At 46.2% G+C, this 23,641-nt stretch overlaps 1 long non-coding RNA gene across 1 annotated transcript; it reads right to left on the reverse strand.

Annotated features, from left to right (window-relative positions):
* Positions 1-3,044: 3,044 nt before the first annotated feature.
* LOC122462292 lies at positions 3,045-23,322 on the reverse strand. Its single transcript, XR_006284765.1, has 3 exons — positions 23,312-23,322; positions 11,616-11,622; positions 3,045-3,264 (listed from the first exon to the last, which is right to left on the reverse strand). It is a non-coding gene; the product is annotated as an uncharacterized LOC122462292 (long non-coding RNA).
* Positions 23,323-23,641: the final 319 nt, after the last annotated feature.

The following is a 23,641-nucleotide window of genomic DNA, read 5'->3' on the forward strand; positions in this document are numbered from 1 at the left end:
AGCAACTGAGAGAATTAGAAAAAAATGCACAGCCTATGACTGCTGGTCTGTAGACATGGCCTAGGAGTTAAAACTCTTGGGTCTGGATTCTTCTCTTACTTACATCAGTTTTACATTGGCATAACCCTAATAATTTCAATGGAGTTATCACAGATGTACACTGGGGAGAGTGTGAGGAGTATCAGGCTACTTTGTTTTATTCCAACGCTGCTCCCAACATACTGTGAGACCCTCAACAAATCACTCTATGTTTAGCCATCTGTAAAATAGTTATAATAATTAACTAATAATACTTTCCTATCTCACAAGTGCTCTGACATTGATTAATGCTGTGAAGGGCTTTGAGACCTTCAGATGAAAAGTGCTAGTACAGTTAATGCAAAGTGTTAGTCTCATTCCTTTAATATATTAGCACCAAATCTGAACTTTCCTGTCTTACCAACTCCTTTCCTCACGTTACCCTGGGCCCCGCAGGTAGCCGATGAAGTTATGAAAGCATGACAGTTCCAACCAACCTGCAATATAATAAAAATCTACCATTGTGTTATTTCAGTACATGTCTGAGAATCTTGGAATAACCTTAATCTTGCTGGTTGACCACTAGTGCACCCTTGGTTTTTAATGTGAGTTTCCTCTTGAAATGGGTGAGGTTGACATCAGATGAACTGGAACCTATTAGTTCTAACAGACATCTGCAAAATACTACAAGATGCATTAGATACAGGATTACCTGTAAGAGACTGAGGCAGCAAAAGCTATTGCAGCCTTTCTCGTGTATAATATTAGAGAAGAGACTGAACTTCAGGTGCAGTCAGGCATCTACTGAGTACCCAGCCAAATAGAGGAGCTGGGGACTAGGGGTCTCTGCAGAAGATGCAAGGATCCTCTCTCAGGCCAAAAAACAGCAGTGGAGCTAGTCAAGAGGCTTCTGCTGCCTCATGGCTGGAATAGCTTCCATAGCCTTACAGACCTATTACACCAGAGAACTCAAATAGAATCTAAATCTTTTATGTCTACACTACCAGCTGGATCGGCAGGCAGCGATCGATCTAGCGGGGATTGATTTATCATGTCTAGTCTAGATGCGATAAATCGACCCCTGAGCACTCTCCTGTCGACTCCTGTACTCCACCGCCATGAGAGGCACAGGGGGAGTCGAAGGGGGAGCAGCAGCAGTCGACTCACCATGGTGAAGACACCACGGTAAGTCGATCTAAGTACATCGACTTCAGCTAAGTTGTTCACGTAGCTGAAGTTGCATAACTTAGATCGACTCCCCCCCCCCCCCCCAGTGTAGATCAGGGCTCAGTCTCTTTCTACATAAGTCTAGCCATGCCTCTAATCATTCTCATTGTCCATGTCTGAAACCCCTTTCTTTCTCTCCAATATCCTTTTTGAGCTCAAGTGACCTGAACTGAGCCAATCAAAACATTCCCTGAGGCTTTCAAACCTTTCAAGTCTACCTAGGCCCAGAGTCGAGCAAACCTAGGCCAGTTTATGGTTATGCACAAAAAATGGGTGAACTTTGCAGTCCGATGTGATAGCAGGTCATACTTGTCCTTTCCCCTGTTTCACTTTGAATCTGGGGGTTTGATCATAGCTCAAACTGAAAGGGAAAGTGAGGATGCAGTGACAGGAGTTGCAAGTCAAAAAACAAAGAAGATATCCGTACAAACTCACGTACATGGAAATGCATGGGATCATGCTGGTTTAGTTAAAAAACAGAACACTCACATCAGTTCCGGCAAAACAGCTCTCCAATGAGGGGGTTAATAGATAATCTCTGAAGAAGCTATAGCCCTAAAGTTTGGTGTGAACTAGTAGAGTTCCATCCTCAGGCAATGAGAGACCCAGCAATTCTAGTACAGTGACAAGGATGGGGTAAATGATTAGACAGATTGGACAGATATAATGGGGCAGATCCTCAGATGGTGCAAATTGTCCTAGATCAATTGCTTTCCATGGAGTTATGAGAATTTACTCCAGAAGAGGAACTGCCCCAGAATTCTTGAAGTCATGATGACTATGGCACTGATGAGAATGTGTAGCACAGCTGTCAGTAACAGGAAGTGTTTGTGATGGGGCTGCCTTGGGGCTTCCAACTTATGTTCCAAGACTACTTCTGCCCCTGCTTTCCCTGCCCTCCCAGCTTGGGTCTTCAGTGCCCAGCCTGGTTTGAGCCAGACCTGCTCACCTGCTGCAAACCCAGACCCAGGTCTGAACCATGTCCCCTAACAGAAGTAGGCTTAAACTGAAAGCAGCTTAAGAAGTGTTCCTGTCTTTAACACTCAGATGCTCAACTCCCAATGGGGTCCAAACCCCAAATAAATCCGTTTTACCCTGTATAAATTTTATACAGGGTAAACTCATAAATTGTTCGCCCTCTGTAACACTGATAGAGAGATATGCACAACTGTTTGCCCCCCTTCCCCCAGGCATTAATACATACTCTGAGTTAATTAATAAGTAAAAAGTGATTTTATTAAATACAGAAAGTAGGATTTAAGTGGTTCCCGGTAGTAACAGACAGAACAAAGTGAATTACCAAGCAAAATAAAATAGAACATGCAAGTCTATGTCTAAGAAAATTGAATACAGACAAAATTTCACCCTCAGTGGTGTTCCAGTAAGCTTCCTTTTACAGACTAGTCTCCTTCTAATCTGGGTCCAGCAATCACTCAAACCCCCTGTAGTTACTGTCCTTTGTTCCAGTTTCTTTCAGGTATCCTTGGGGGTGGAGAGGCTATCTCTTGAGCCAGCTGAAAACAAAATGGAGGGGTCTCTCAAGGGCTTAAATAGATTTTCTCTTGTGGGTGGAGACCCCCCTCCTCTCTCCTATGCAAAGTCCAGCTCCAAGATGGAGTTTTGGAGTCACATGGGAAAGTCACATGTCCATGCATGACTCAGTTTTTACAGGCAGCAGCCATTGCTTACCTGCTACCTTGAACATCCTCATGTAGACTTCTTATGTGGATTGGAACCTTCCAAGATCCATTGTCCCTTAAGTGCTTCTTGATTGGGCACTTAATTTGCACATTCCTTTCTCAAGAAACTGACCAAATGCTTTACAAAGGCTACTTAAAAATCAAGCCAGTACACAGCCAATATTCATAACTTCAAATACAAAAATGACGCGTACATACAAATAGGATTAATAGATTCAGTAGATCATGACCTTTACAGAGACATGTTATATGGCATATGTAGAATAAAACATATTCAAGTTATGTCATATATACATTCATAAGCATATTTCCATAGAGCCTAATGGGGGGCACCATCACAGTGTTCACTCTCTGTCTCTTTCTTGCTCCCTTTCCCGTTATCTGCCAGTTTGTAGCTATTAAAGCCCAGAGCTGCCCTGGCAGTTAGGCTGCAGTGGAGCACCACTTCAGCAGTAGTGATGTCAGCGGCAATGTCTCTGGTACTGCTGCTGGAGTGACGCGCCTCTGCACACAATCCCACTGCCAGGATGGCTCTGGCTTTCACAACATTCAGGAGCAGCTCTTAAGTCTCTTTACTGCAAGTGTACAGCATGCACTCCCTCCACCACTAACCTAGAGCCACCACCAGTGCACACAGGGGTCAGGGCCATGGGCCCGTCCTTCTCAGCTCATCCCAGGGGAGGGAGGGAGGTGTAGTGTGGCTAGTGGGGCTAACAGTCCTCTGCACTTTGCACTCGGGGCTGTGCAGGCAAGTCCATGGGGCCGGATGCGCTGCATCCGAGAGTGCTAAAGGAGTTGGCGGATGTGATTGCAGACCCATTGCCCATTATCTTTGAAAACTCATGGTGATCCGGGGAAGTCCCGGATGACTGGAAAAAGGCTAATGTAGTGCCCATCTTTAAAAAAGGGAAGAAGGAGGATCTTGGGAACTACAGGCCAGTCAGCCTCACCTCAGTCCCTGGAAAAATCATGGAGCAGGTCCTCAAGGAATCAATTCTGAAGCAGTTAAAGGAGAGGAAAGTGATCAGGAACAGTCAGCATGGATTCACCAAGGGCAAGTCATGCCTGACTAATTTAATTGCCTTCTATGTGAGATAACTGGCTCTGTGGATGAGGGGAAAGCTGTGGACGTGTTGTTCCTTGACTTTAGCAAAGCTTTTGACACGGCCTCCCACAGTATTCTTGCCAGCAAGTTAAAGAAGTATGGGCTGGATGAATGGACTATAAGGTGGATAGAAAGCTGGCTAGATTGTCGGGCTCAACGGGTAGTGATCAATGGCTCCATGTCTAGTTGGCAGCCAGTATCAAGTGGAGTGCCCCAAGGGTCGGTCCTCGGGCCAGTTTTGTTCAATATCTTCATTAATGATCTGGAGGATGGTGTGGATTGCACCCTCAGCAAGTTTGCAGATGACACTAAACTGGGAGGAGAGGTAGATATGCTGGAGAGTAGGGATAGGATACAGAGGGCCCTAGACAAATTAGAGGATTGGGCCAAAAGAAATCTGATGAGGTTCAACAAGGACAAGTGCAGAGTCCTGCACTTAGGACGGAAGAACCCCATGGATCGCTACAGACTAGGGACCGAATGGCTCGGCAGCAGTTCTGCAGAAAAGGATCTAGGGGTTACAGTGGACGAGAAGCTGGATATGCGTAAACAGTGTGCCCTTGTTGCCAAGAAGGCCTATGGCATTTTGGGATGTATATGTAGGGGCATTGCCAGCAGATCGAGGGACGTGATCGTTCCCCTCTATTTGACATTGGTGAGGCTTCATCTGGAGTACTGTGTCCAGTTTTGGGCCCCACACTACAAGAAGGATGTGGAAAAATTGGAAAGAGTCCAGCAGAGGGCAACAAAAATGATTAGGGGACTAGAACACATGACTTATGAGGAGAGGCTGAGGGAACTGGGATTGTTTAGTCTGCGGAAGAGAAGAATGAGGGGGGATTTGATAGCTGCTTTCAACTACCTGAAAGGGGGTTCCAAAGAGGATGGATCTAGACTGTTCTCAGTGGTAGCAGATGACAGAACAAGGAGTAATGGTCTGAAGTTGCAGTGGGGGAGGTTTAGGTTGGATATTAGGAAAAACTTTTTCACTAGGAGGGTGGTGAAACACTGGAATGCATTACCTAGGGAGGTGGTGGAATCTCCTTCCTTAGATATTTTTAAGGTCAGGCTTGACAAAGCCCTGTCTGGGATGATTTAGCTGGAGATTGGTCCTGCTTTGAGCAGAGGGTTGGACTAGATGACCTCCTGAGGTCCCTTCCAACCCTGATATTCTATGATTCTATGATCACACCAGGCTGCCCCCTGGAAGACATCTATGTCCAGCCCCACTTGTGCCCCCTGCAGGGCAGTCAGACTCTTTTCCCTGTAATTCACTTATTTTAATACCTGCCAGCCAGTGGGTGACTTTTTATGATTGTTCACACTGCTTAGAATACGTATTTGGGTAAGATGAACAGAAAACAACATGGAAAGAAGCCCAGTGAATCTAACCCTCCTTATTTCCAAGTGCAGCACAAATATGCAGTGAAAACGAAAGCCTCCAGTTATTTGTTTACAGGATTTGGGAGCTAGGTCTGAAAGACAACTTGTTGATCGGGCTCCATCCTGACTCCCATTGGAGTCAATGCTCCCACTGGGGTCAATGAGAGGTTGCACTGAATAAGGCTTGCAGGATCAAGCCCCCACCTTAAAATAGTGAAACATCTTTTATAGAGCTGGATCCTGCTCCCATTGACTTCACTAGGGAGGGAGAGAAGCCATAGTTAAGTCCCATTGTACAAAGAGCATTTCAGGCTGTAGCAGATCACTGGTCTGGGGGCGCCTGAGTGGAGTGGGGCTTACACAGTTTTTACACAGGTAAAATGCTCAGTAATTTCAATAGGAACTCAAGATTTGGCTGATGAGGAAACTACATGGACTGGGGGGCAGTATTAAGAGGCTTTCACTTTATTTTAAATACTTGATTTTGCCAAGAAGAAATGGACAAGGGTAATAATTTCCATGTTGTATTATCCAAGTTTAAGTGACTAATTAAAAGAGCAAAACTGACATATTTAATATCTGAAGTTCTTTGTGTAGCCATATTCATCCGTGCACACACGGCTCAATCACACTGTCAAAAGGAAATTGGTTTACATTGTGCAGGACTAGATTCTGAGATAGAGGAAGAAGGTTACAATGACTATTTAATCCAATGGGCAGATAATGAGCCAAAGTGAGTAATTATACCTCAATAATGAGGAAGAGACTGTGTATGGGCTTGAATCATTTTTAACATATTACCTTGAAAATTGATTGTATATTCATGTACACCGACTGGGATTTCTTCTGTCTGCAGACACACTGTAATTATTAGTGCTACAAGCTATAGCCCTAAATTCCAAAGTAAGACACCTGCGCATCTACCAATGTGATACATGCCATCATGTGCCAGCAATGCCCCTCTGCCATGTACATTGGCCAAACTGGACAGTCTCTAAGTAAAAGAATAAATGGTCACAAATCAGACATCAAGAATTACAACATTCAAAAACCAGTCGCAGAACACTTCAATCTCTTTGGTAACTCGATTACAGACCTAAAAGTGGCAATTCTTCAACAAAAAAACTTCAAAAACAGACTCCAACGAGAGACTGCTGAATTGGAATTAATTTGCAAACTGGATACAATTAACTTAGGCTTGAATAAAGACTGGGAGTGGATGTGTCATTACACAAAGTAAAACTATTTCCCCATGTTTATTCCCCTACCCCTGCCCCCCCCCCCAACTGTTCCTCACACGTTCTTGTCAACTGCTGGAAATGGCCCACCTTGATTATCACTACAAAAGACTTTCCCCCCCCCCCTCCCACTCTCCTGCTGGTAATAGCTCACCTGACCTGATCACTCTTGTTATAGTGTGTATGGTAACACCCATTGTTCATGTTCTCTGTGTATATAAATCTCCCCACTGTATTTTCCACTGAAGGCATCCGATGAAGTGAGCTGTAGCTCATGAAAGCTTATGCTCAAATAAATTTGTTAGTCTCTAAGGTGCCACAAGTACTCCTTTTCTTTTTAGGGAGAAAGGACTGTTTAATGCCTCTCCCTGGCCAAAGGTAGACTAGATGAAATAATTTGTCATAACTGGGGGAAGAATAAGATATTACTTTCCTCTCCAAGTAATACTTGAAACCTAAAAAAGACAGTGGTCTAGTAGGAATCCAGCAAAATAATAATCATTTCACATTTATGTAGCACCTTTCCTCCCCAATGATCTCACCATTTTATACACTGGATACATAAACCATCATAAACCATCACTGACATGCTACCACCTCTGGGGAGGAGGACAGCAGCCAAGTAGACAATTAGTGCACAGTGAATGGCTTCCCACAGTGGGATACAAGGGAAGTTTTGGCCAGGAATATCAATTTTTATGAACACTGTTGTAAGATATTTAGTGTTCACAAACAGTAGATAGGATATCTGCCTTTCAGGTACCATCTGAGACACACTCAAAAAACAACACTAAGCTCAAGGGCTGAGCTGACCCTAGCAGGCTTTGAACCTCTGATCAGGATCAGAATTTCTATTGATTGAGCAAATTTTGTACAGTCTACATGTGGCTGCAGTTTCTGCTCCGCAGTTAGCTCTTAGAAACATTACCTATAACTACAATAACCCAAATCACGCATCACATGCAGCACAAATGTGGATTTATCCTGTATCTTGGCAAAACAATGTACATAGCCACAGAAATGCACTAGCAATAGGACTATGCCTAACGCTAAACACTTTACAATAATATCTGATTCTGTTCCTGGTCTCTATCTTAAAGCCCAGTGTCAATTATCATAACGTTTATGCCAAGTATGGACACGGTGAAGACCATTTAGCTAGGACCATCATAACTTTTTGTAAGGACCATAGCATCAAAATCACTGATCACAGGGGTAAAGAATATAATAATGCAGGTCATATTGGCTTTTAGGCAAGTTTTATAACATAAATCCACTGGCTCCATTTGTTCCATGTTCAGCTCACCCAAGGCAGCAGCATCCAAAGGGGACAGCCGTGGAGTCCAGTGGATAACACACAAGACAACAGGTTCAAGAGACCTGGGCCCTACTCTCAGCTCCCTCAAAGATGTGCTGTGTGACTTTGGGTAAATCACTTAGGACAAGATTTTCAAAACTGATTGGTGATTTGGGGTGCTTCAATTTTGGGGTGCCAAATGTGAGACACCTGAAAAGGCCAAATTTTCAAAAGTCCTGAGCACTCACCTCTGAAAATCAGGCCCCTTTAATGTGGCTCACATTGGGCACTCAAAAATGAAGGCTTCCAAAATCATGAGTGACTTAAAATCTTGGCCCATACCTCTCCATGCCTCAGTTTCCACATCCGCAAAAAGGGGATAATGAAGATACTTAACCAGTTTATAAAGTGCTTTAAGAACTATGGATGAAGAGCACTGCCTAAGTGCTAATTATTACCTACTATGTTTTGACACTGTTTCAGTTTTCTATGTCCTTCATACCCTCTGTAGCTTTTTTTCCCCTACATCCACTCACCAAGACACAAGCTGTTGAAAGCAGCTTGGAAAAGCGTATGGGAAACAAGAAACAACTTTGAAAACACTTTTGAAAACAGGGTGATAAACTGAAACTGATGCCACAAGGTGTGGGATAAGTGGTGTTTAAAAAGCCCTGGCACTAATAACACAGAGTGCCAACAAGTCCCCCACATCTGAATCAGAATAGAAGCTAGGTCACTTCATTCAAACCTAGGAAAACATGAAACAGCTGTGGTATGATACTGGAAATAATACTGCAAAAAATGCGCAATGTCAGCAAAACACTGTAGTCATTTAATGGGTATCTTGCTATGGTGCTTGCTCACTACAATTCCCTGAATCAGTTCATTCTGTCCTCTGGATAATTACACTGGGATGAAACTCAGAAACTTGTGGATGGTGACATTGGATATGTAAATCCTACCAACAGAACTGCAGTAAGGAGATTCTCTTTGATGCCCGAAATAGCTTTGTCATTCACAGTAAACATACAACAGGACCAGCTTCTCAACTGGTGTAAAAGAGCATGCATCCATTAAAGACAACGTTTACATCAATTGAGGAGCTGGCCTGACGTGTCAAACACAACCCAAATTCATCAAGAGGAAACCAAGATATGAACATGTGGACTCACTATATGGGTTCATAATATGTTCCTGCACAATGACACAGACTGAGGTGCCCAATCCTGCCAACAAACTGCAACCAAAGTTCCCAGATCAGTTCCATCAAATGGGAGAGATTTTACTACTTGAAGCAACTGCTTAAGCTGTATCACCCCATAAGTAGCCTAGGCTGTGTAAGTATGACTGCTTAGGCACAGCCCTCTGAGGCACACTTTCTTCCCTGTTTCCCCCTTGCTCCAGAGGGTGCTAATAATTTAATGCTGGCCTATACCAGGCCTACACCCTCTGTGGCAGCTAGCATGCTGTGGGGTGGAGAAAAGGCTCTGCCTGTCTCCTGCCCCACCCACTCACCTGTTTTGGAAGGTATGCAGTGCCTACTACCTGTGCATAGTCCAAGTCAGAGTCTAGCCCACAGCAATACTAAAGAAAGGAAATCTAGAAACAAGTCTTTCACAGGATATGGCCATTAAATAAGCATCGGGGGGGGGGCGGGTTGGGCGGGGGTGCGGGAAATGGACTGAGTGGTTCCTTAAAAGGAATCCTAGAAATTGGAGATGGAAACAATCTGTTAATCATCTAGTCTGTCCCTCTGCCAACCAGTGTATTTTCCAAAAGAACTTTTTTGTGTCACAACTAGTGCTCTTTATAGAATGAAGAGAATCCATGCCAGCTTGGTCTCAGAAGCTTTTCTGTTTCATTTTAATCAAATGACTCGATTGTTGCAGAAGGCCTATGTACCTCTGCTTGCCTAAATAAAGAAATGTAATAATCTTTTCTCCAAGTTATTAACCCATTGATTCCACTGGCATACCGAGATATTACTTTCACTGGTTTAGACGAAGTCATGAGTTCTGGCAGCAGCAATTAATAAATCAATATACAGCCGTGATTTCTATTTGAGAAGGACTGGAGTCTCTCAGTCTCTGGGCTCTACACATTACAAGATTATACAATGTTTGAAATAGCTATATAGCCTCTCAGAGTGCCCAAAGTAGCATACAAATTAGTCACAATATTTTAACATTATATTTAATTGTGTGTGGGTATTTAGCATTTCCATTACAATCTTCTGCGTTTAAAGTCTGTAATTCAGCTGCATGATTTTGATATTTCAGGGTAGATATTCAAGGGGTGTGTTGGACTTTAGCCCTGTAACTCCCACAGACTTTAGGGAGGCTGTATCATATAAAGTGGCCACCAGTCCCACTGTATTTCAAATAACAGTCCCACCTTGGACATGGATGTCCTATGTCAGGCAAGGCATTAGAACAGTCCTGAAAGATCTTCAGGTCTGATTTTGTGCCACAACAAAGACATCACAAATTATTACGTTCCATCTCTCACTGGAATGAGTTTGTCCCTGAATGCGAAGTACAAAAAGTGACAACCCTGTTTGCTTTGATAGTGTGAGGCTGAATGAAACTGTTTTAGGCCAGTAGTGATTATATTAACAAACTTGGGGAAAAAATTAAGTCATGGGATTTATGTTGTATGCAAACCTACCAAAAGACAAAGGAGGCAAACGGTCGCTCCCGGTCAGAGCCCCATACGTGCCGCTTCTATGATCAGCTGGATGACATTCTGGGGGGGGGGGACCCTACCACTACCCCACCACTGTCCATGGACACCTGCAAGGGGGGAGTCTCACACAACAGGGAGGAGGATTTTGTGGATGAGGAAGAGGAGGAGGAGAAGGGGAATGCACAGCAGGAAGCAGTGAATCCGTTCTCCCCGGCAGCCAGGACCTTTTCATCACCATGGAGCCAAGGTGGGATCCCTGACCCTGAAGCCAGAGAAGGCACTGGTGAGTGCACTTCTGGTGAGTGCACATCTGTAACTACAGTACAGGGTTTAAAAGCAATAGTGTTTAATGTTTGATTTGCCCTGAAGAATTGGGATGAATTTGCGGCCAGTACAGCTACTGGAAAAGTCTGTTAACATGTCTGGGGATGGAGCGGGAATCCTCCAGGGACATCTCCATGAAGCTCTACTGGAGGTACTCTGAAAGCCTTTGCAGAAGGTTTCTGGGGGAGGGCTGCCTTATTTCGTCCTCCACGGTAGGACACTGTATCACGCCAAGCCACTAGCAAGAAGTCTGGAATCACTGCAGCACAAAGCATGGCAGAGAATGGTCCTGGGTTTTGGTCGCATTCAAGCAACATTCTGTCTTTATCTTTCTGTGTTAGCCTCAGGAGAGTGATATCATTCATGGTCACCTGGTTGAAATAGGGGAATTTTTGTAAGGGAACAGTAAAAGGACCCTGTTCATGTGGGCTGTTTGTGCTTGGCTAAAAGGGATCATCCCGGAGAATAGCCACACGGTGGGGTGGGGGGAGGTGTGTGCTGCACATCCACCCAAAAACCGCAGTCCCTCCTTTTAAATGTGAAACCCAACTGGCATTGCTTGCTATGGGAAAGGATGGTGCTGCAGTTTGAAACCATTCCCACATGTTATGAAGGCATAAGAAGTCAACCCCAGGTACCCTTTGGCTTATCATGGCTGCCTGGAACCCGAATTCTGTTTCCCAGGGCGTGTGTGATGTGTTACCAAAGCAGCAGGCACTCAATATGAAAGGCAAAATGCGACCTTGTACCTAAAGCACATGTGCTGTCTGCTGTGAATTTCTTGATTCACTGTGAAAGAGTCTCCTTTTTGTTCTCAGAAATGTATCATCTTAAATTTTACTCTCCCTTTTTATCCCCCCGCAGGTGCAAATGTTTCTATGCTCCCCCTATCATCTCCGTTCCTGAGGTTATTTCAGATTAGAAGGCGAAAAAAACGCACTCGCCATGATGTGTTTTCTGAGCTCATGCAGTCCTCCCACACTGATAGGGCACAGCTTAATGCATGGAGGCATTCAGTGGCAGAGGCCAGGAAAGCATTAAGTGACCGCAATGAGCAGAGGCAGGAGGCGATGCTGAGGCTAATGGGGGAGCAAACAGACATGATGAGGCGTCTGGTGGAGCTTCAGGAAAGCCAACAAGAGCACAGACCCCTGCTGCATCCATTGTATAACTGCCTGCCCTCCTCCCCAAGTTCCATATCCTCCTCACCCAGACGCCCAAGAACGCAGGGGGCGGGGAGGCTTCAGGCACCCAGCCACTCCACTCCAGTGGACTGCCCAAGCAACAGAAGGCTGTCATTCAAACAGCTTTGATTTGTAGTGCGACTACAATAAGCAATGTGGCCTTGTCCTTCCCTCCTCCCCCACCCCACCCCACCCCACCCCACCCAGGCAACCTTGTCAGTTATTGCACTTTTTTTTGATTAATAAAGAAGGAATGCATGGTTTCAAAACAATAGTTAATTTATTTCCTTTGCCAGCTGTGATCGAAGGGGGGAGGGTGGTTGACTTACAGGGAATTAAAATCAACAAAGGGGGTGGGTTTGCAGCAAGGAGAAACACACACAACTGTCACAATGTAGCCTGGCCAGTCATGAAACTGGTTTTCAAAGCCTCTCTGATGCGCAGCGTGCCTAGCTGTGCTCTTCTAATCGCCCTGGTGTCTGGCTGCTCAAAATCGAACACCAGGCGATTTGCCTCAACCTCCCACCCTGCCATAAACGTCTCCCCCTTACTCTCACAGATATTATGGAGCACACAGCAAGCAGCAATAACAATGGGAATGTTGGTTGCACTGAGGTCTAACCTAGTCAGCAAACAGCGCCAGCGAGCTTTTAAACATCCAAAGGCACATTCTACCACCATTCTGCACTTGCTCAGCCTATAGCTGAACTGCTCCTTTCTACTGTCCAGGCTGCCTGTGTACGGCTTCCTGAGCCATGGGAGCAAGGGGTAGGCTGGGTCCTCAAGGAGAACTATTGGCATTGCAACATCACCAATGGTAATTTTCTGGTCTGGGAAGTAAGTCCCTTCTTGCATCTGCTCAAACAAGCCTGGAGTTCCTAAAGATGCGAGTGTCATGCACCTTTCCCAGCCATCCCACGTCAATGTTGGTGAAACGTCCCTTATGATCCACCAGTGCTTGCAGCACCATTGAGAAGTACCCACTGAGGTTTACGTACTGGTTGGCAAGTTGGTCCGGTGCCAAGATAGGGATATACGTTCCATCTATCGCCCCACCACATTTAGGGAACCCCATTGCAGCAAAGCCATCCAATATGACCTGAACATTTCCCAGAGTCACTACCCTTGATAACAGAACGTCAGTGACTGCATTGGCTATGTGGATCACAGCAGTCCTCACAGTAGATTTGCCCACTCCAAATTGATTACCGACTGCCGGTAGCAGTCAGGCATTGCAAGCTTCCACAGGGCCATCACCACTCCCTTCTCAACTGTCAGGACAGCTCTCCTCTTGGTATTCCTGTGCTTCAGGGCAGGGGAAAGCAACTCACAAAGTTCAATGAAAGTGGCCTTATATATGCAAAAGTTTCACAGCCACTGTGAATCATCCCATACTTGCAACACTATGCGGTCCCACCAGTCTATGCTTGTTTGCCGGGCCCAGAATTGGCATTCCATTGTATCAGCCAGCTCCACTGCCGCCATGATGTCTCAATTGCCACAGTCCATGCTTTCAGGAACGTCTGTGTCCATGTCCTCCTCACAATCGTCCTCATGCTGGCGTCTCTTAGCCAGGTTATGCACATACTGTAGGATAATGTGCGAGGTGTTTACAATGCTCACAACAGCAGTGGTGAGCTGAGTGGGATCCATGCTTGCCATGCTATGGCATCTGCATGGGTAACCCAGGAAAAAAGGTGTGAAACGATTGTCTGCCGTTGCTTTCACAAAGGGAGGGAGGGAGGGGAGACTGACGACATGAACCCAAAACCACCCACCACAATGTTTTTGTCCCATCAGGCATTGTGAGCTTAACCCAGAAATCCAATGGGCAGTGGAGACTGCGGGAACTGTGGGATAGTTACCCACAGTTCACTGCTCCATGAGTCGATGCTAGCCATGGTACTGAGGACGCACTCCACCGACTTAATGCGCTTAGTGGGGATGTACACAATCGACTGTATAAAATCAATGTCTGAAGATCAACTTCTATAAAATTGACCTAATTTCTTAGTGTAGATATACCCTTTGAGAATTAAACAAGTCTACGCTGGCCCTGATGGTCAAAGCTTTCCAGAGGGTCCTGGGCCTTGCAGCAGGGCAAGGATGCATTCCAAGAGTGGGGATCTGGACTGATGATGCTCAAAGAACTGTGTTGAAGAGTAATTCACTAGAAAGGTACTAATGTAGGGCCTAGCTCCGCAAAGCCTTACGCAAGGGAGTCACTCATTGACTTGAAAGTAAACACTAACTGTAAGACTGGGCACACAATTTTCCTAGCTGACGTAGACGTAGCTGAACTGTTCACAACCACACAGCAGTGACAAAACAGCACACACAGCTAAATATCCCAACTCAAGATCTCACCAGCTGTCCACATCAAAAAGTCTGTGATAAGGTGCCTTGGAGCAAAAACTAAATGATTTCTGCTAGGAATTTTGTTTTATAACCAAAATTATTTCATTTCCGGTGAAAGGCTACGGTATATTTTATATTTAAGGCTCCGGGGGTGGTGTGGAGGTGTGTTAACCCAGCTTCTCCTGTGGCCTTGTGCCTGTTTCAGGAGCTGCAAGGCGTGCAATGAGACCATTGTCATTACTACCCCTGGGGCAAGAATGCAATCTGTACTGCCCGCTGAACTGGGCCATCTCCATTCGCTGGTGAGGTACACAGATCTACTCTCTCCATGCAGGGGCTGTAATTCTCTGGGTTGCCTTTAGAAACACTGATTGCTACTAGCCTACCACAGTCCTTGGTCCCAGGAGAGTTCAAAGAGAGTGATTGCGTCGAGCCCCAATGCAGAGCAACACTGATATTTTATCCTCTCGCCACTTCCCCTCCCGACCCTCCTCCCCGCACGGTGTGTACCCATGCAGGACCAGTTTGTCCTAACACTTCATACCCATCATATGGTACACATATTTCAGAAGTAATGAGCAATTCTGGCTTTCCCCATTGTCTGAGAAATTGAATCCATGAGTGATAAAAACCCAGAGGCCTTTTTCCAGTTTCTGAACTGACAGCCGAAGCAATGTAAATGTCACAATCTTGGCATATCTGCCAACTCTTCCCACATAAGCAGAGGATGTATCAGGATATAAACTTTTCCAATGAGCTCCAAGCTCTGTAACAGGGGGTATATCTCAGCAGCAGGAAGACACATATGATTATTTCTCCTATTTCCCTGTGCTGCAAGAACTATGCCATTGCTCATGTTTTCTGCATAATTTAAAATTCAATATGTTTTTAAAAAAATTAATTGCAGCTGCTGGGAATTTTGAGAGACATTTTTCTTTATACCTCCTGACACCTTTTCCATTATACGATCAGACTCCAAAGAACTGAAATAAATAGTCTCAACACAGAGTAACCGATCATGTTCAAAATCTGCAGTAGCTGGAAACAGATGCATTCAGGTTTCAAAACATATAAAAACAGATCACTCTTTCTCACCAGCTTTTAGATCTTGGCTTACTGTAGAGGGGTTTAAATACATTTAGCCCATAAGCAAACCTTTTATTCTCTGTTTTTGTACCTGCACTTATTTCTGGGTGCCATGGATGTAATTTAGTTGTCTCACTGACTACTTATATGCGATCATCAAGTAACGCTGTGTGCTGTTTCCACCCTCTTGTGCAGAGTTGTCAGAACTGGGCATGTTGGTAGCCACTGACGTTAGCCAGCCCCAAGCTAGCTCATAAATTCACTCATTTGATGCTGGACGTCAAAAAATCAGCATAGTCTGATAATACCTGGGATAGACGAGAAGCCCTTTTCCAGACAACTGCTCCATCTTGAAAAAAAAAAAGGTGCCAGAGATGCCCTAAGAACTGTTCCTATAATCATTATGATTTATTAGTTGTATTGCACAGGCATTCCAGAGCCCCTAGCACAGGGGTGGGCAAACTTTTTGGCCTGAGGGCCACATCGAGGAATAGAAATTGTACGGCGGGCCATGAATATTCACAAAATTGGGGTTGGGGTGTGGGAGGGGGTGAAGGCTCTGGTGGTGGGTGTGGGCTTGGGTGGGGCTGAGGATGAGGAGTTTGGGGTATAGGAGGATGCTCTGGGCTGGGACCAAGGGGTTTGGAGGGTGGGAGGAGGATCAGGGCTGGGGTGGGGTGCTGGAAGGGGTGCAGGTTCCAGCTGGGGGTGCAGGTTCTGGGGTGGGTCTGTGGATGAGAGGTTTGGTGTTCAGGATGGTGCTCCAGGCTGGGATCGAGGGATTTGGAGAGCAGGAGGGGGATCAGGGCAGAGGGTTGGGGCATGGGGAGAGGCTCGGGGTGCAGGCTCCGAGCAGTGCTTACGCTTACCTCAAGCAGCTCCTGGAAGCAGTGGCATGTACCTTCTCTGGCTCCTATGCATGGAGTGGCCCCCAATCCTTGGACTGGGGCCCTGTGGCTGCCTCCGGGATCTGTGTTGTGCGGCCCCCAACCCAGCGCCCTGGCTGGAGCACCTGAGCGGGGCCGAGCCGTGTGGTGCAGCCCCCGACCCGGCAACCCGGCTGGAGCGCGGGAGTGGAACAAGCCCCAGAGCCTGTTCCCCAGCGGGAGCTCACGGGCCGGCTTAAAACGGCTTGTGGGACAGATCCGGCCCACGGGCCATAGTTTGCCCACCCCTGCCCTAGCAGGTATGGAGCCTCATTGTCCTGTACAAACACATACAAAGACACAGTTCCCATCCTGAAGAACTTACATTCTAATATAAGTCCAAGTACACCAAGTGAGTGTAATGGGGACAGGAGGAAAAGGGGAACATCAGTGAGATCGTGAGGTGACATAGAAATAATTACCAGCAGTCCTTGGCAATCCCTTGATCAATAGACTATGGGTAGCTAGTGCAAGACCAAACAAAACAAAAGGCATGCAAGTAGCCCTGTCATCGTGGAATGTTACTAACCATAGATTAATAGACACGACATTTGTTGCAAGAAAATTCAGGAGCTAAAACATGACACCACTGTCCTGTAGTATCCCAGATTTGGCCATGAGGAACACCAAGGTGGGACTGGAGGAGGAGATTTCTTAGAATCCCTTGGAGCTGCTAACCCACAGATGAAGCATGCACTTCTGGGATGGACTTTTGCAAAACGTTCCATTGTTGTTGTTGCTAGGATTGAAATCATTCCTAAGGAAGCAACGCTGAAGCAAAATCAGTTTAATAGAATTTGGGTCTAAGTATGTATTAACTGTAATTGTGCAGTCATTGTATGGCCTCATTATAGGGCAGAGTTAAGGTTGATTTGGTGCCTTAACTGTGCATTTGGGCACCTTATCTTTGGATATTTTAACCTTAATTCTGAATTTCCTGGGTTTAAAATGGTTGTTTGGGGATAGTTACAAACTTCTTGCATTTTTTAAAAATCCCAAATTACTGATGTGTACTCTCATCTTTCACTGTAGCCTAATGCAGTTTATTTATCTAGGAATAAGTGAACGGTTTGGTGGTTCTGAGGGAAGGGCTAAAAGTCAGAGTCTAACAGGATGCTGATGTGATGATTCTGCTGAGCAGACATAAGTCACCTGAAGGGCAGTTGGAGGAATGATTAGTGAGCAGTGAGTCAGAAAGACAGTGTGTCTGAGGGACCTGAGAGGAGTTTGGAAGCAGCTGGCAAGTGCTTTTGAGGGGAGGAGATGGCACAACTACACAGGGCTACTGATGTGTATAATTATGGGGGCACTATTCCTTTAACTTGCTGGGCTTGGTCAAATATAGTTGGAGAGGGCTTGTGCAGCAAAACTCGATTTTAGGGTAAGAATACAGATTGGGCCTAGCACAGGATTGTGAGGGGGACATCTGAGGGTCTGATTCTAACCTCATATTGGTTTTATATTGTAATTCCACTGGACCTTGCTGGAGTCACTCCTGCTTTGCAATGGTGAGAGACAGATCAGAATCAGGCTCTGTGTGTCTATCAAACTGCAACATGAAGCACAGTTCTAGGGCCCCTACTCAAGATTCAATTTGGTGTTGGCTGGATTGCAGATGCCAGCATCAAATGTAACCAGATAAGCTTTGAGTGTGATACTACTCCAACTGTGGTGGTAGAAGTGTTGGAATCAGGAGGTAAAGGAATCACGATTCTTTCTCCTCTCAAAGGCAGAGTTTTGCAAAGAGGGAGAAATGTGGGAAGAAACCCTTCTTTTCTAAAAGAGGGAGCTTTGGTTTGAAGGTTATTAAACGAAATCGCTTGATTTTAATGGGATACTTGAAGAAGGAGATTTCCCCTCTTAGGGCCTGCTCCAAAGCCCACTGAAGTCAAGGTAAAGGACCCCCACTCTGAGTCAGGTCCTTAGCAGTCTGAGGAAATGACTTTTCTTCAATTAAATAGAGGTAGCTGAAATGTTTACTGTAATTTAACTGAGCAAATTTAGAGAAGAGAAAAGTTAAATTCCTCCAGATGCACTTGCTGAATGGATGGTTCTTTGAGGGTCTCAGAAGGAAACAACCTTTTCCCTTACGTGTTTTGAATTAAAGTCTCGGAGTGAAGTCCTGCTCCCATTGAAGTCTATGGCAGAAGTCCCACCAATTTCAGTTGATCAAGATTTCGCCCTGGGGCAGATCTGATGTTCTCAGTATATTAACAACCCTCCCCCCCCCCAAACAGTTTTCTTGGTGGCCTGTGATAAACCTTGTGTCCTGCAGGGGATGAGGGGAGGAGGTGCTGCACAGAGACAAAGGGTGGGACTGGGGAATCTATTCAGTTTTCATCCCATTTACACAAATGTGCTTTTCACATAACCATAACCAGACACTCTGAACAGCAAGGGATATTACTATCCCCATTTCACAGATGGGGACAGTAAGACCCAGAGATGCAGTGACTTTTCCCAGTACACATGGTGACTCCATGGCAGAGCTAGCAATAGAACTGTTGAGTCAGGCCTCCTGGTCCCCCCTGCTCTAACCACAATCTACATAAAATATCACTTTTAAAATGGCTAAGAAGACAAGAACAAAATTGGGGTTGGGGGAGCCCAAAATGAGAGGTGAGGGGCAGGGGACCCAGCCGCCTTCCTGCTCCTAGGGCTGATATTTGTCTAGTGAAACTGCATGACATTATGACCTCAGAGGGATCTGTCCCCTACCCTCAGTCCAGGCCTCAGCATCTGCTCTGTCAAGTCCGGCAGGAACAAGAGTGAGAAGGGTAGGGGGGAGGCAGCAAGAACTAGAAGAGAACTTCCAGGGAAGAGAGAACCAGGTCAGTGCTGATCCTGAGATCCCTGGCAGGACCTTTAATGGCAGGGTCAGAATAGGAGAAGGGCAGATGTGAATGAACAAGGAGAGAAGAGAAATAGAACAATGATGCGTTTGTGATGTTGGCAAATTCCACAAAGTCCCAGAGGGGATTTTGTGTATTAATTGGAGTATGTATTCAGGGCCTGATTGTTAACATTTTGCAGACTGAACAGTATGGCCACTCACTACTCCACAGTAGCAGTGGGGACAAAACTCTGGTGCTTAAAAAGAACAGCAGGCCACTGCCCCTGGAGCTAAAGCAGAGTCTCAGGCCATGTCTACACTATGAAAGTACTCCGATTTTACAGAAGTCGATTTTTGGGAACAGATTGTATAAAGTCGAGTGCATGCGTCCACACTAAGCACATTAATGTGTCCACAGTACCATGGCAAGCATCGACATTCTGAGCGATGTGCTGTGGGTAGCTATCCCACAGTACCCGCAGTCCCCACTGCCCATTGGAATTCTGGGCTGAGCTCCCAATGCCTGATGGGGCCAAAAATTTGTCGCGGGTAGTTATGGCTAGATGTCATCAATCAACCCTCCCTCCCTCCATGAAAGCAACAGCAGACAACCATTTCGTGCCCTTTTCCCTGGATTATCCAAGCAGACACCATAGCACAGCAAGCATGGAGCCCGTTCAGCTCACTGCAGCAGTTATGACCATTGTAAACACCTTGTGCATTATCATGCAGTTTATGCAGAACCAGCAACTGAAAAACCAGGTGACGGAAGTGTGGTGATGAGGACATGAACACAGATTTCTCTAAAAACTGCAGTCCCAAGCAATTTGGAGATCATGGTGTTACTGGGGCAGGCTCATACCATGGAATGCTGACTCTGGGCATGGGAAACAAGCACAGAGTGGTGGAACCGCATAGTGTTGCAGGTTTGGGATGATTCCCAGTGGCTCCAAAACTTTCGCATGCGTAAGGGCACTTCCATGGAACTTTGTGACTTGCTTTCCACTGCCCTGAAGTGCAAGAATACCAAGATGAGAGCAGCCCTCACAGTTCACAAGCAAGTGGCAATAGCCCTGTGGAAGCTTGCAATGCCAGACAGCTACCGGTCAGTCGGTAATCAATTTGGAGTGGGCAAATCTACTGTGGGGGTTGCTGTGATGCAAGTAGCCAACGCAATCATTGAGCAGCTGCTATGAAAGGTAGTAACTATGGGAAATGTTCAGGTCATACTAGATGGATTTGCTGCAATGGGATTCCCTAACTGTGGTGGGGCTATAGACGGAACGCATATCCCTATCTTGGGACTGGACCACCAGGGCAGCCAGTACATAAACCGCAAGGGGTACTTTCCAATGGTGCTGCAAGCACTGGTGGATCACAAGGGACGTTTCACCAACATCAGCGTGGGATGGCCGGGAAAGGTTCATGACGCTCGCATCTTCAGGAACTCTGGTCTGTTTAAATGGCTGCAGGAAGGGATTTACTTCCCAGACCAGAAAATAACTGTTGGGAATGTTGAAATGCCTCTAGTTATCCTTGGGGACCCAGCCTACCCTTTAATGCCCTGGCTCATGAAGCCATACACAGGCACCCTGGACAGTAGTAAGGAGCTGTTCAACTATAGGCTGAGCAAGTGCAGAATGGTGGTAGAGTGTGCATTTAGATGTTTAAAGGGTCGCTGGTGCAGTTTACTGACTCGCTCAGACCTCAGCGAAACCAATATTCCCATTGTTATTGCTGCTTGCTGTGTGCTCCACAATCTCTGTGAGAGTAAGGGGGAGACGTTTATGGTGGGGTGGGAGGTTGAGGCAAATTGCCTGGCCACTGAATACACACAGCCAGACACCAGGGCGATTAGAAGAGCACAGCAGGAAGCGCTACGCATCAGAGAAGCTTTGAAAATCGGTTTCATGACTGGCCAGGGTACTGTGTGACACTTCTGTTTGTTTCTCCTTGATGAAAACTCACCCCCTTGGTTGCCTCTATTTTCCCTGAAAGCCACCCACCCTCCCCCCTTCGATCACAGCTTGCTTGCAAAGGAAATAAAGTCACTATCATTTTAAAAACTTGTATTCTTTATTAATTGATTATAAAAATAGGGAGATAACTCACAAGGTAGCCCAGGTGGGGTGTGGGAGGAGGGGAGGAGGGAAGTAAAAGGCCACTTTAAAACTTCTTGAATGACAGCCTTCTGTTGCTTGGGCTGTCCACTGGGGTGGAGTCGTTGAGTACTCAGAGCCTCCACCTTCCCACCCCCCGCGTTCTTGGGCGTCTGGGTGAGGAGGCTATGAAACTTGGGGAGGAGGGAGGGCGGTTAAGCAGGGGCTGCAGCAGCAGTCTGTGATCCTGCTGCTGTTCATGAACCTCCACCAGACGCCGGAGCATGTTCGTTTGATCCCGCAGTAGCCCCAGTGTTGCCTCATGCCTCCTCTGATCTTCCTGCCACCATCTCTCCTCATGTTAATCGGCCACTTTCCTGTACTCTGCTATTGTGTCCCTCCACACATTCTGCTGATCTCTGTCAGTGCTGGATGACTGCATGAGCTCAGAGAACATTTCATCGCATGTGCGTTTTTTTCTCCGCCTTTTCTGAGATAGCCTCTGGGATGGAGAAGGGAGGCTTGAAACATTTGCAGCTGCTGGAGGGAAAAAAGGAGTGAAGTATTTTAAAAGATACATTTTACAGAACAACGGCTATACTTTTTCACAGTGAACAACACTATTCACATTACATAACACATGTGATTTTGATACAAGGTCACATTTTGCATCTTATTGAGTGCCTGTGGCTTTGGTGTTAGACATCACACACACAATGCAGGGCAAAAGAATTCAGCTTGCAGGCAGCCATGGTAAGCGATAGTCTTTCGGCTTCTGCAACCTTCATAACAGCAGCGCCCTCCTCTCCCATACCAAGCAAAGCATGTTGAGTTGGTCATTTAGTGCTGCGGTTTTCTGTTAACGTGCAGCAGCAGAAACCAAACTACCCCCCCCCCCGCCAATCCAATTCTCTGGGATGATCGCTTTACCCCTCCCCACACCACATGGCTAGTATCAGGGAAGATCCCTGCTAGCCAAATGCAAACAGCTCAGCACCAATGCCCCCCCCACCCACCGCGTGGCTAACCGCGGGGAGGATTTCTTTTCAGCCACAGGCAAACAGCCCAGTAGGAACGGCCACCTCTGAATGTCCCCTTAATCAAATTCCCCTATTTCAACCAGGTTACCATGAACGATATCACTCTCCTGAGCATAACACAGAGAGATAAAGAATGGATGTTGCTTGAATGCCAGCAAACACCGGGACCATACGCTGCCAGGCTTTGTCATGCAATGATACCAGATTACTTGCTACTAGCATGGTGTGGTAACGTGTCCTACCATGGAGGACGGAATAAGGCTGCTTTCCCCAGAAACCTTCTGCAAAGGCTTTTAGAGTACCTCCAGGAGAGCTTCATGGAGATGTCCCTGGAGGATTTCCGCTCCATCCCCAGACACGTTAACAGACTTTTCCAATAGCTATACTGGCCATGAATGCATCCCAAGTTCTCAGGGCTACTTAATCATTAAAAAACACTTGCTTTTATAACATGTATTATTTTTAAAAAGGTACACTCACCAGAGGTCCCTTCTCCGGCTTCGTTGGGTTGGGAGGGTATTTCAGTCAGGGTGATAAAAAGATCCTGGCTGTCAAGGAGAACGGTGTGCTGTGTGCTCTCCTCAAGCTCGTCCTCCTCCTCCTCATCTTCCCCATCCACAAAATCCTCAGGCATGACAGAGAGTACCCTATCGTCGGAGTCCATGGACAGGGGTGGGGTAGTGGTGGCAGCCCCCCCTAAAATTGCATGCAGCTCAGCATAGAAGCGGCATGTCTGGGGCCCTGTCCCAGAGTGTCCATTTGATTCTTTGGTTTTCTGGTACGCTTGTCTGAGCTCCTTAAGTTTCACGCTGCACTGTGTTGCGTCACTGCTGTAGCCCCTGACCCTCATGGACTCGGAGATTTTTTGAAATGTTTTGGCATTTCACCTTTTGGAACGTAGTTCTGGTAGCACGGATTCCTCTCCCCATACAGCAATCAGAGCCAGTACCTCCCGTTCGGTCCATGCTGCAGCTCTTTTTCGATTCTGGGACTGCATGGGCACCTGTGCTGATGAGCTCTGCATGGTCACCTGTGCTGATGAGCTCGCCTGGCCAAACAGGAAGTGAGATTCAAAAGTTCCCGGGGCTTTTCCTGTACACCTGGCCAGTGCATCCAAGTTCAGAGTGCTGTCCAGAGC

Source organism: Chelonia mydas, chromosome 1, assembly GCF_015237465.2.
Source record: "Chelonia mydas isolate rCheMyd1 chromosome 1, rCheMyd1.pri.v2, whole genome shotgun sequence".
NCBI lineage: Eukaryota > Metazoa > Chordata > Testudines > Cheloniidae > Chelonia > Chelonia mydas.